The 12,591-nt window shown below is 43.1% G+C and overlaps 1 long non-coding RNA gene across 2 annotated transcripts; it reads right to left on the bottom strand.

Annotated features, from left to right (window-relative positions):
• Window positions 1-1,132: 1,132 nt before the first annotated feature.
• Window positions 1,133-3,873, bottom strand: LOC128438674 (uncharacterized). Of its 2 annotated transcripts, XR_008338370.1 has the most exons (6): window positions 3,762-3,873; window positions 3,171-3,353; window positions 2,465-2,551; window positions 2,273-2,337; window positions 1,557-1,704; window positions 1,133-1,326 (listed from the first exon to the last, which is right to left on the bottom strand). It is a non-coding gene; the product is annotated as an uncharacterized LOC128438674 (long non-coding RNA). The 2 variants fall into 2 exon arrangements; XR_008338371.1 differs by lacking the exon at window positions 2,273-2,337.
• Between the last annotated feature and the right edge of the window lie 8,718 nt (window positions 3,874-12,591).

Raw genomic sequence — 12,591 nt, forward strand, 5'->3', positions numbered from 1 at the left:
AAAATTAGGTGACCCAGATGTTTCACAATGCAATCTGATAAGGTCTTATGAGAAACATTCTTAACATTAAAGAAATCAACACAGAGGATAGCAATATCTGTTTGACTTTAATCAGTAGCTGGTAATCGGCAGCCTGACTATTCAAACACATTAATACTACAATGAATGAGGCAGGGCCTTCTATCAGAAATCAACTATATCGTCACGTTATGTTTCTCTTGAGCACATGGAAATTACCTTCAGCTTCCACTCACTGTCACCTGAACCATACTGTTATTTCTGTATCTACAGTGACTTTTAGGAAAACATATACTAGAGGGCAATGTATAAACATTAATACATCTTATTTATATAGAGCTTTTCAAGAAGTGCAAGTACTAAACTGAGGGAAAGCTAATACAAACAATATATATATATCTTATTTCCATGTGCCAGGACAGCCTCACACTTGGATATAAACCAATTTTAGAATACATTTGCTTATACTGGAGATCTTTTAAATTAATGTCCCAGAAATGATTTCTGATGGAAAACCCCTGCCTTATTCATTGTAGTATTAATGTGTTTGAATAAGTCAGGCCGCTGATTATCAGCTACGGATTAAAGTCAAACAGATATTGCTATCCTCTGTGTTGATTTCTTTAATGTTAAGAATGTTTCTCATAAGACCTTATCAGATTGCATTGTGAAACATCTGGGTCACCTAATTTTAGTGTAAAGAAGGTGAACTCTTGACTAATGACTAATTTTGCACTGAAACACAAACTTGATGTTACACATCTTAAACAATATGATATGGGCGCCACTTAGACAACCAGACCTGTGTGCTTTGCTGTGACTATAAATGACTGGAACCTCAGATAAAGAAAGTTATTTTCTGACTTCCATAACTGAGGCATTCTCTACAGAATGTAATGTGCCCATTCTACTTCAGATCCATTGAATCATTGTGTGTTTATGTTGCTTAAAGCAGAGCATTCACTGCTTTAATGTAATCAGCATCTTATCTGACAATATCATGGTGTAGAAGTGCAAGGAAATACCATTATGTAATGATCAATGTCATTTATTGTGCACAAACATTATATTAAGGCATCTGCTGGAAATGTTATGATCAACAATTCTCATGCAAAAAATACTTTAAAAACTACACAAATAGTGTTTTGGAGAGGGGGGTTTCAGAGGGAGGGGGCAGCTCTGGAGAAAGGTCTGTCAATCCAGGTCTGCTGCTTGGTGTGATGGAGACATGAGGTTAGCATCAGGAGCGGAGGCTGCAGGAGGGACCGTGGAGCTGAGGCACACCTGTACTGCTTCTCTTGAGAAGAACTGAAGGACACAAACAAACCATAGTGTTAAATTATGAAGATGGTTCCCTCTGATTTTTTTTTAACATAAACGTCAGACAGGCCACTAAAAACTAAAAATGCTGAAGCTAACAGCTACCACACAGCAAGCTAATGCCTTCCTAAGGCTGCCAGGGAGTAGCATGAGTAGCCTTGTAGCAAGAGAGTGTAGCTAATCACAGCCCTCACAGTTCTTCATCAGTGGAGAAGTACCTCGCCATGTTTTCATCTTCAGAGGAGTCATCCAAAGACTGTGCTGCTGTTCCAGAATATGTCAGGCCCGCTGCAGCCTGCTGGGCTTGAACTCTGAGCACGCAGAGTAGGCCCTCACGTCCCCTCTCAGTAAATGCATCAGTACTGCCTGAGAATATATGATAAAAGACAAAAACGTCTCAATTGTGCGTTTGTGTGTATGTATACATACACACATACAAGGCTTTCTTTTCTACAGAAATATTTTTCCTGAGTTGATGACTCTGCTTATTGCCATCTAGAATGTGAAACCAAATATATTTTTTGGTGTACCCATACAAGATGTCCAATGTAACACCAATAAAATCCAATCTACTACACTACGGTTTTAATGCCTCTGCAATAGCGAGTCGCCGGAGGCATAACTGCATGTTTTCGGATTGTCTAACTTTGTATTTGTCTTAAAGTAAAAAGGTCAAGGCCACACTGACCTCATCTTATGGTTTCAGTTGTCAAGAGATACAGTGTCATTTATATGAGAGAAAATATGAAGAAATATGTAGACGGACACTGCTCTGGTTAGCGGAGTCATACAACGCAGTGCGATAATTCTAGTGTAGTTTTTTTGTAATAAATGGGTTATCTATTTTTACAATCTACAAAAAGTTATCTATACATTTGGTCACAGAATGTTACACAAATAAATTGGCATTAAAGTTGGCATCTTGCTGTCTCACCAGTCTGACGATGCAGCTGAAGCGTCCATCAAGGGCTTTCTGCAGGTAATTTGGATTGTTTGTTTCTTTTGACGAGGAGAATAACATGAATTCATACCGATATCAGTTTACAATCAAACCTTTTTGTGTTGACCTTGTTTAAACAGAGTCAAAGGACATTGTACAACAATGACACATATTTTTCCACAGTACCTGTCGTTCACTACTGAACTTCTGACACCCATTACTGGACTGTGTCTTCCTGTAGAGTGGTGATGTTCTCAACGTTCTTTTCACAGTCTGTCAAAACAAAATTAGAGTTACAAATGTTAATGCCCCACAACCCATTGCAGATACGGTTGTATTTGCACACCGCATCGGATCAAAACAAAACTGCAGTCTGTGAAACAAGCAGTTTTGGTAGATATAAGGGAAATGCTAATATTTCTACATGAAACATATTCAGTCCCTTAAGCAAAATAACAATGATGGCAGGCCGCAACCTCGATGCCTTCGTCTGCTTTGCTTACAGACTAGTTTGCGGAGTCTTGTGCTGCCGCCCACTGACCGATACATCATCGCTCTTTTCTGAAACTAATGAAGGCAAATTCACACATGTAGACAGAAATAAACAGTATGAATTAAAAGGTGTAAATATTGCTAACATTATGTTTGATGGGGGTCATCATTATACATAACAGAGGAAAACTTTGCACATGTATTCCTTAAATTTACTTGCCTTCCTGTGGAAAAAGTTGTTTTCCTAGTTAAACAATCACAGCAGGGAAGCATGATTGATCAAAATTCTTTCAGTGTGATATTAACTTGTATTTCAGCAAGTGTACTTTGGGGATTTAATAAAAATGTATATTTGGCAAATTATATAAAATGTTTTTTCTGGTATGTAACTTAAAAGTACCTCTTTAATGGTAGGATAATTTCTCTCCCTCATCTTCCTCGTGGTACGTGGATGATGGTAGTGGGCTCAACCCGGCTTCTCTTTCTCTCCAGGCTGCCCTTCCTGCTCTTCATCAAGCAAAACAAACTGTTTGGTCCAAGTTGTTGACGTTAATGAAACTCCTGTAGCTTCACTTGGATCCTCCTTGATTAAAAAACAGAACATAGCAATTGTTTTATAAAATGAATCGCAACTCCATAACATGGAAACATTATTGTCATAGTGCATACTATACATTAAACCAAATTGACCTGATATTGTGGAGTAATGGTAGACAAATACACTCCTTATTAATCTAAAGCATTCATAAATCAAATTCATGTTTATATTTATATTGTAGCGTCCCTCAATGATGAGCTAAGCGTCTTGAACTGCTTTCAACAACCATGTATTCACCTCCCAGGTAGCACAGGCTACCGTGGGCTGAAGCATGTGGCTAACAATGGCGTATTAGCTGATGAACAGCGTCCATAGTGTGGATTGACGGACTCTCTCCGCACTCGGACTGTAAACCTAGATCGTAACGATCTTTAAAAACAATAAACTACTTACCTGACAGAAGGAAGATGACATCGTGGTCTTCCAAGCGCGCCGTGTTTATAACGCAGCCCCGAGTTAAAGGGCTGGTTGTTTACAAATAGGGTTTTTACGACAGCCACACGTCATGTCCGCTCGCGCACTCGGTCCGCTCGCGCACTCGGGCCGCTCGGCTCGCGCCGCTCGGGCCGCTCGGCTCGCTCGGCTCGCGGACTCGGGCCGGTCGCGCACTCGGGCCGGCCTCGGTATAAACAGACTCGCATGATCCTTCTCATTAGAGATGTAATCTAGCCTCAAATATTACTATTATATAACATGAATAACATTCACGATCACTGAAGGACACTACGCAGGGACTGTGATTTAAACACCAAGCTGCGCCCGTGGTGCCATGGCAACCATCATAGCAACGATAAAAACATGCGTGATAACTATTAAAATATTTATCATAAGCACGAACTGGCTGAAGACTGTGGAAGCAAAGACCACATTTCTCGCTAGAAATGGTGTCAGAATGTATTTTTATGCCCAAACTAAGTTACAAAATTATATTTTTATCTGAAAAAACAAGGAATCTCCGCCATGTTTTCCTCTCCGCAGACGGGAGCTTGAGAGTCACGTGACGTGAGAACACGCCAATGCAAAACAATGGGAGGACTAAATGTTACCATCTCACAATCTGAGAGGCCAGATTGTGAGATGGTAACGTCGGTCCAAGTGGACCAACGTTGCCATTGAACATTTTCTGATGAGACTGGGTTGCATTAAAGTTACTTTCAGCAAACTCACCGCAACAAACAATTTGTGTCCGCACCTGCTGCGGCCACGCTGCACTTACTCACACACACAGGACCGGCAGTGGAGAGAGGGCGAGAGGGAGCGCTACGATGTCCCTTAATAGACGTCGCCAAATCCCCGCAGCCTATAGGAATCACTGTCCTGTCGGATGAATTAAAATATCAGCAAAACGGGAAAAATAACACTGCCAAAACTCGAAAACTGTATTAAGAATTGACCCCTTACACTTGTAACGTGTCTTAAGATCTGTTGAGGATGTCCCAGCCAGGTTCGGGGGGTGGGTATCATTTGAGTTGAACCCATTTTTTCTCCTGTTTCTGGAAGAGGAGTCAGGATAGGAACATGTCTTTTGGTTCCATTAATTTCAGTAGTTAAGTTTAGGTTGTTCCCTTCAGGTTTTTGTGTTTGCTGCTTTGATGTTCGACCCTTCCAAATCTAAAGAGTTAACCACAAGGAAATTCTGGGACCGATCCCATCAGCGTCGCTTCCGTCATCGCTTTGCTCGTGTGTTTCCACAGGAGCTGATGTCCTGCGCACATGCAACTTCCGTCATACTCCCCGTAGACCGGCGGCAATGACACCGCGTAAAACCCACAGCGCGAGTGTGACGCGGTCTGTTGGAGTGTAACTCCCGCACTGTAAACAATTGTCATGTAAATTTATTCGTCTGTTTATTATTGTTTTACATGAAATTCAACATAATTCAGCAGAGCGCGCAGACCGCAGAGAGCGCAGTGGCGCAGAGCGCACAGAGAGCGGGCAGAGCGCACAGGAGATCACTTACAAGAAATGAATAAACTTTCCAAATAAGATCCCAGAGTGGAGGCAAGGATCCACTGATGTGAGGGAAGCGGTCCGATTCTCTAAATGGATAAATACTACCGTGACCCCGGTGGGGGGTTCTGGACGATGTGTGCATGCGAATGGAAGGATGAGGAGTAAGCGAGGGTTCAGCGATTTCTATTCTCACACATTGTGTTATCCACAGCAGCAGCGGCAGAGTATCAGTGTATTTCCTTTATTAGTGACATCACAGCTGTCCCATAAGTCGCTCTTCACCTCCATCTCACTAACAAACACCTCGATGTCAGTGTCTGAAAGTTTTACTTCCTCTTCACATCGCTTGATGCCGTGCCTCCGTCAGGACTCGCGGTGGAAAACCATTGGTCAGCTTCATAATTTAATATTCGTGACGTGCTATGCATTGACCATTTATAGTAGAAATTGAGCGTGTGGAGAGCGGATTTGGAGTTCAGGTTTTGCGTGCGCACGGTTTTATAAATCGGAATTAGCTTTGGCTTACGCCATTTCCTGCTTTTGGGCATAAGCACACTTTTAGTAAGAATCCTACGCACTCTTTTATAAATCCATCCCTGCTCGGCCCACGCAACACTTCCTCACACACACAGGACCGGCAGTGGGGGGAGAGAGAGAGGGGGAGAAGGGAAGAGTTAGGGGGTCCCTAAATAGACTTCGCCGACTCCCTGCAGCCTATAAGAATCACCGTCCTGTCAGGAACATTAAAACATCAGCAGAAGAGGCTGTGATTTCAGAAATATACAATTTATTTAATACGTACCAGTCAACCATATTGCACATTCCCATAGAACAAAATAAAATAAAACAAAAAGCACAATAATCAAACCAATAAATCAGAAAGAAACTAAATTTAAATAAGGTCAAATAAGGCAGCCCTATAAAACAAACTTGTTGTAGTTAGTTCACACAATTTAAACCAGTTTATCAAAATGTTTGAAAACATTGACAATCATAAAACACATCATTATGTCATACCTTTAATTCATTTAAAATAAAGCAGGGATCCACGCCGTCCTTATTGTCTTGAGAGCAATTACTAAAACAGGAAAAGACAACTTAACTTAATGTCACGCACACAATAGTGAAGACTCTGTTAATTGTTCCGGCGCATTACTTACAAGTATTACTCTTATGACTGAAGATTACAGCGCGCATTTATGCCGACGCTGATACAGTCTCACCCTCACGCACACAGCTGTACGCTGGCTCTAGGGACGGAATAAAGGTTAATATTTGCGGAACGTTTTCTGAGTGATCTCCGTTGACATTAAAGTTACTTTCAGCAAACTCACCGCAACAAACAACTTGTGTCCGCACCTGCTGCGGCCACGCTGCACTTACTCACACACACAGGACCGGCAGTGGAGAGAGAGAGAGGGCGAGAGGGAGCGCTACGATGTCCCTTAATAGACGTCGCCAAATCCCCGCAGCCTATAGGAATCACTGTCCTGTCGGATGAATTAAAATATCAGCAAAACGGGAAAAATAACACTGCCAAAACTCGAAAACTGTATTAAGAATTGACCCCTTACACTTGTAACGTGTCTTAAGATCTGTTGAGGATGTCCCAGCCAGGTTCGGGGGGTGGGTATCATTTGAGTTGAACCCATTTTTTCTCCTGTTTCTGGAAGAGGAGTCAGGATAGGAACATGTCTTTTGGTTCCATTAATTTCAGTAGTTAAGTTTAGGTTGTTCCCTTCAGGTTTTTGTGTTTGCTGCTTTGATGTTCGACCCTTCCAAATCTAAAGAGTTAACCACAAGGAAATTCTGGGACCGATCCCATCAGCGTCGCTTCCGTCATCGCTTTGCTCGTGTGTTTCCACAGGAGCTGATGTCCTGCGCACATGCAACTTCCGTCATACTCCCCGTAGACCGGCGGCAATGACACCGCGTAAAACCCACAGCGCGAGTGTGACGCGGTCTGTTGGAGTGTAACTCCCGCACTGTAAACAATTGTCATGTAAATTTATTTGTCTGTTTATTATTGTTTTACATGAAATTCAACATAATTCAGCAGAGCGCGCAGACCGCAGAGAGCGCAGTGGCGCAGAGCGCACAGAGAGCGGGCAGAGCGCACAGGAGATCACTTACAAGAAATGAATAAACTTTCCAAATAAGATCCCAGAGTGGAGGCAAGGATCCACTGATGTGAGGGAAGCGGTCCGATTCTCTAAATGGATAAATACTACCGTGACCCCGGTGGGGGGTTCTGGACGATGTGTGCATGCGAATGGAAGGATGAGGAGTAAGCGAGGGTTCAGCGATTTCTATTCTCACACATTGTGTTATCCACAGCAGCAGCGGCAGAGTATCAGTGTATTTCCTTTATTAGTGACATCAAAGCTGTCCCATAAGTCGCTCTTCACCTCCATCTCACTAACAAACACCTCGATGTCAGTGTCTGAAAGTTTTACTTCCTCTTCACATCGCTTGATGCCGTGCCTCCGTCAGGACTCGCGGTGGAAAACCATTGGTCAGCTTCATAATTTAATATTCGTGACGTGCTATGCATTGACCATTTATAGTAGAAATTGAGCGTGTGGAGAGCGGATTTGGAGTTCAGGTTTTGCGTGCGCACGGTTTTATAAATCGGAATTAGCTTTGGCTTACGCCATTTCCTGCTTTTGGGCATAAGCACACTTTTAGTAAGAATCCTACGCACTCTTTTATAAATCCATCCCTGCTCGGCCCACGCAACACTTCCTCACACACACAGGACCGGCAGTGGGGGGAGAGAGAGAGGGGGAGAAGGGAAGAGTTACGGGGTCCCTAAATAGACTTCGCCGACTCCCTGCAGCCTATAAGAATCACCGTCCTGTCAGGAACATTAAAACATCAGCAGAAGAGGCTGTGATTTCAGAAATATACAATTTATTTAATACGTACCAGTCAACCATATTGCACATTCCCATAGAACAAAATAAAATAAAACAAAAAGCACAATAATCAAACCAATAAATCAGAAAGAAACTAAATTTAAATAAGGTCAAATAAGGCAGCCCTATAAAACAAACTTGTTGTAGTTAGTTCACACAATTTAAACCAGTTTATCAAAATGTTTGAAAACATTGACAATCATAAAACACATCATTATGTCATACCTTTAATTCATTTAAAATAAAGCAGGGATCCACGCCGTCCTTATTGTCTTGAGAGCAATTACTAAAACAGGAAAAGACAACTTAACTTAATGTCACGCACACAGTAGTGAAGACTCTGTTAATTGTTCCGGCGCATTACTTACAAGTATTACTCTTATGACTGAAGATTACAGTGCGCATTTATGCCGACGCTGATACAGTCTCACCCTCACGCACACAGCTGTACGCTGGCTCTAGGGACGGAATAAAGGTTAATATTTGCGAAACGTTTTCTGAGTGATCTCCGTTGACATTAAAGTTACTTTCAGCAAACTCACCGCAACAAACAATTTGTGTCCGCACCTGCTGCGGCCACGCTGCACTTACTCACACACACAGGACCGGCAGTGGAGAGAGGGCGAGGGCGAGAGGGAGCGCTACGGTGTCCCTTAATAGACGTCGCCAAATCCCCGCAGCCTATAGGAATCACTGTCCTGTCGGATGAATTAAAATATCAGCAAAACGGGAAAAATAACACTGCCAAAACTCGAAAACTGTATTAAGAATTGACCCCTTACACTTGTAACGTGTCTTAAGATCTGTTGAGGATGTCCCAGCCAGGTTCGGGGGGTGGGTATCATTTGAGTTGAACCCATTTTTTCTCCTGTTTCTGGAAGAGGAGTCAGGATAGGAACATGTCTTTTGGTTCCATTAATTTCAGAAGTTAAGTTTAGGTTGTTCCCTTCAGGTTTTTGTGTTTGCTGCTTTGATGTTCGACCCTTCCAAATCTAAAGAGTTAACCACAAGGAAATTCTGGGACCGATCCCATCAGCGTCGCTTCCGTCATCGCTTTGCTCGTGTGTTTCCACAGGAGCTGATGTCCTGCGCACATGCAACTTCCGTCATACTCCCCGTAGACCGGCGGCAATGACACCGCGTAAAACCCACAGCGCGAGTGTGACGCGGTCTGTTGGAGTGTAACTCCCGCACTGTAAACAATTGTCATGTAAATTTATTTGTCTGTTTATTATTGTTTTACATGAAATTCAACATAATTCAGCAGAGCGCGCAGACCGCAGAGAGCGCAGTGGCGCAGAGCGCACAGAGAGCGGGCAGAGCGCACAGGAGATCACTTACAAGAAATGAATAAACTTTCCAAATAAGATCCCAGAGTGGAGGCAAGGATCCACTGATGTGAGGGAAGCGGTCCGATTCTCTAAATGGATAAATACTACCGTGACCCCGGTGGGGGGTTCTGGACGATGTGTGCATGCGAATGGAAGGATGAGGAGTAAGCGAGGGTTCAGCGATTTCTATTCTCACACATTGTGTTATCCACAGCAGCAGCGGCAGAGTATCAGTGTATTTCCTTTATTAGTGACATCACAGCTGTCCCATAAGTCGCTCTTCACCTCCATCTCACTAACAAACACCTCGATGTCAGTGTCTGAAAGTTTTACTTCCTCTTCACATCGCTTGATGCCGTGCCTCCGTCAGGACTCGCGGTGGAAAACCATTGGTCAGCTTCATAATTTAATATTCGTGACGTGCTATGCATTGACCATTTATAGTAGAAATTGAGCGTGTGGAGAGCGGATTTGGAGTTCAGGTTTTGCGTGCGCACGGTTTTATAAATCGGAATTAGCTTTGGCTTACGCCATTTCCTGCTTTTGGGCATAAGCACACTTTTAGTAAGAATCCTACGCACTCTTTTATAAATCCATCCCTGCTCGGCCCACGCAACACTTCCTCACACACACAGGACCGGCAGTGGGGGGAGAGAGAGAGGGGGAGAAGGGAAGAGTTACGGGGTCCCTAAATAGACTTCGCCGACTCCCTGCAGCCTATAAGAATCACCGTCCTGTCAGGAACATTAAAACATCAGCAGAAGAGGCTGTGATTTCAGAAATATACAATTTATTTAATACGTACCAGTCAACCATATTGCACATTCCCATAGAACAAAATAAAATAAAACAAAAAGCACAATAATCAAACCAATAAATCAGAAAGAAACTAAATTTAAATAAGGTCAAATAAGGCAGCCCTATAAAACAAACTTGTTGTAGTTAGTTCACACAATTTAAACCAGTTTATCAAAATGTTTGAAAACATTGACAATCATAAAACACATCATTATGTCATACCTTTAATTCATTTAAAATAAAGCAGGGATCCACGCCGTCCTTATTGTCTTGAGAGCAATTACTAAAACAGGAAAAGACAACTTAACTTAATGTCACGCACACAATAGTGAAGACTCTGTTAATTGTTCCGGCGCATTACTTACAAGTATTACTCTTATGACTGAAGATTACAGCGCGCATTTATGCCGACGCTGATACAGTCTCACCCTCACGCACACAGCTGTACGCTGGCTCTAGGGACGGAATAAAGGTTAATATTTGCGGAACGTTTTCTGAGTGATCTCCGTTGACATTAAAGTTACTTTCAGCAAACTCACCGCAACAAACAATTTGTGTCCGCACCTGCTGCGGCCACGCTGCACTTACTCACACACACAGGACCGGCAGTGGAGAGAGGGCGAGAGGGAGCGCTACGGTGTCCCTTAATAGACGTCGCCAAATCCCCGCAGCCTATAGGAATCACTGTCCTGTCGGATGAATTAAAATATCAGCAAAACGGGAAAAATAACACTGCCAAAACTCGAAAACTGTATTAAGAATTGACCCCTTACACTTGTAACGTGTCTTAAGATCTGTTGAGGATGTCCCAGCCAGGTTCGGGGGGTGGGTATCATTTGAGTTGAACCCATTTTTTCTCCTGTTTCTGGAAGAGGAGTCAGGATAGGAACATGTCTTTTGGTTCCATTAATTTCAGTAGTTAAGTTTAGGTTGTTCCCTTCAGGTTTTTGTGTTTGCTGCTTTGATGTTCGACCCTGCCAAATCTAAAGAGTTAACCACAAGGAAATTCTGGGACCGATCCCATCAGCGTCGCTTCCGTCATCGCTTTGCTCGTGTGTTTCCACAGGAGCTGATGTCCTGCGCACATGCAACTTCCGTCATACTCCCCGTAGACCGGCGGCAATGACACCGCGTAAAACCCACAGCGCGAGTGTGATGCGTTCTGTTGGAGTGTAACTCCCGCACTGTAAACAATTGTCATGTAAATTTATTTGTCTGTTTATTATTGTTTTAAATGAAATTCAACATAATTCAGCAGAGCGCGCAGACCACAGAGAGCGCAGTGGCGCAGAGCGCACAGAGAGCGGGCAGAGCGCACAGGAGATCACTTACAAGAAATGAATAAACTTTCCAAATAAGATCCCAGAGTGGAGGCAAGGATCCACTGATGTGAGGGAAGCGGTCCGATTCTCTAAATGGATAAATACTACCGTGACCCCGGTGGGGGGTTCTGGACGATGTGTGCATGCGAATGGAAGGATGAGGAGGAAGCGAGGGTTCAGCGATTTCTATTCTCACACATTGTGTTATCCACAGCAGCAGCGGCAGAGTATCAGTGTATTTCCTTTATTAGTGACATCAAAGCTGTCCCATAAGTCGCTCTTCACCTCCATCTCACTAACAAACACCTCGATGTCAGTGTCTGAAAGTTTTACTTCCTCTTCACATCGCTTGATGCCGTGCCTCCGTCAGGACTCGCGGTGGAAAACCATTGGTCAGCTTCATAATTTAATATTCGTGACGTGCTATGCATTGACCATTTATAGTAGAAATTGAGCGTGTGGAGAGCGGATTTGGAGTTCAGGTTTTGCGTGCGCACGGTTTTATAAATCGGAATTAGCTTTGGCTTACGCCATTTCCTGCTTTTGGGCATAAGCACACTTTTAGTAAGAATCCTACGCACTCTTTTATAAATCCATCCCTGCTCGGCCCACGCAACACTTCCTCACACACACAGGACCGGCAGTGGGGGGAGAGAGAGAGGGGGAGAAGGGAAGAGTTACGGGGTCCCTAAATAGACTTCGCCGACTCCCTGCAGCCTATAAGAATCACCGTCCTGTCAGGAACATTAAAACATCAGCAGAAGAGGCTGTGATTTCAGAAATATACAATTTATTTAATACGTACCAGTCAACCATATTGCACATTCCCATAGAACAAAATAAAATAAAACAAAAAGCACAATAATCAAACCAATAAATCAGAAAGAAACTAAATTTAAAT

This window comes from Pleuronectes platessa, chromosome 4, assembly GCF_947347685.1.
Source record: "Pleuronectes platessa chromosome 4, fPlePla1.1, whole genome shotgun sequence".
NCBI lineage: Eukaryota > Metazoa > Chordata > Actinopteri > Pleuronectiformes > Pleuronectidae > Pleuronectes > Pleuronectes platessa.